This window comes from Octopus bimaculoides, chromosome 29 (assembly GCF_001194135.2).
Source record: "Octopus bimaculoides isolate UCB-OBI-ISO-001 chromosome 29, ASM119413v2, whole genome shotgun sequence".
Classification (NCBI taxonomy): domain Eukaryota; kingdom Metazoa; phylum Mollusca; class Cephalopoda; order Octopoda; family Octopodidae; genus Octopus; species Octopus bimaculoides.
This window is the reverse complement of record NC_069009.1, coordinates 10,987,477-10,988,413: the sequence shown is the minus strand read 5'-3', so window position 1 is coordinate 10,988,413 and position 937 is coordinate 10,987,477. Positions and strand designations below refer to the sequence as shown.

At 34.2% G+C, this 937-nt stretch overlaps 1 protein-coding gene and 1 long non-coding RNA gene across 2 annotated transcripts in view; one reads left to right on the top strand and one right to left on the bottom strand.

Moving 5' to 3' along the window:
* LOC106869292 (toll-like receptor 3) overlaps positions 1 to 937 on the bottom strand; it is a 353,412-nt gene that overhangs the window by 117,808 nt on the left and 234,667 nt on the right. The gene's annotated exons all lie outside the window — the stretch shown is intronic.
* The window catches only part of LOC128251260 (uncharacterized), a 3,121-nt gene that overhangs the window by 97 nt on the left and 2,087 nt on the right, over positions 1 to 937 (top strand). The window contains exon 2 of the long non-coding RNA XR_008267044.1: positions 848 to 919. This is a non-coding gene — a long non-coding RNA (uncharacterized LOC128251260). The remainder of the gene's footprint in view (positions 1 to 847; positions 920 to 937) is intronic.

The window sequence follows — 937 nt, the reverse complement described above, 5'->3', positions numbered from 1 at the left end:
CAAAGAATTTCCACTTTAGAAGTATTGTAAGTTGGATGAATCTTATTGGCAAGCTTCCATCGTCCTATGTGAGCGTATGTGAATGTTAATATATGACGATATTTGTACGTTTTAATGTGTGTGTAAATAATGAGAACATGAATGTGTATGAGTGTATGACAATATGCATTTAAGTTATGCGGAAGGAGGCACTCATATATGTCTGTGTACAACGATTAGTGCATGCGAGCGTACCAATGTGTGCTTGCAAAGTTGTTTACAAAGTTGTTTGCAAATGTTTTCCGCTCCTATGTCTTTGTCTTCGTTTACTTCTCTTTCATTTTGCATTTCGTATTTTTTTTCTTTTGTTATTCCTCTGTTTGTACTTCTATTTTGCACATGTGTGAGAAAATGCGCATAAGATTCCTCCATGTATCCGCATTTATGCTTCCCTGTGTGTATGAACAAGCGTACATGTGTAATTTTGTTTGCAAATATCTTACCTTGTCGTAGGTCTCTATCAACAAATATAACATTCACTTCTAAATGTGGACGTAGGACAATATTTTATATATTTATCTTCTATACTCTACAACTAGCTTTCTTCATGCAGTTCTTCTTCTTCTTCTTCTTCTTCTTCTTCTTCTTCTTCTTCTTCTTCTTGATCCCGTTCGTCATAATCATGATCGTCATAATCATCACCAGTAGCAGAAAAATCATCGTCATCCGCTTCTTTTTCATCTTCTGTTTGTTCTTGTTTGATTTTTATTCCTTCCTTGTTTTTCTTGCAACTGTTTTGCTATGATATTTCATGTTTTATCCAAAAGTTCTTCTAAACAATTTCTCATCAACTCCCTTTTCGTTACAGAGACTTGAGTGAAAATAATATCAAGAACATTGAAGCTGGAGCCTTTCAAAATATTCCCTCTTTAATTTCTTTGTGAGTTGGATCAGTTTT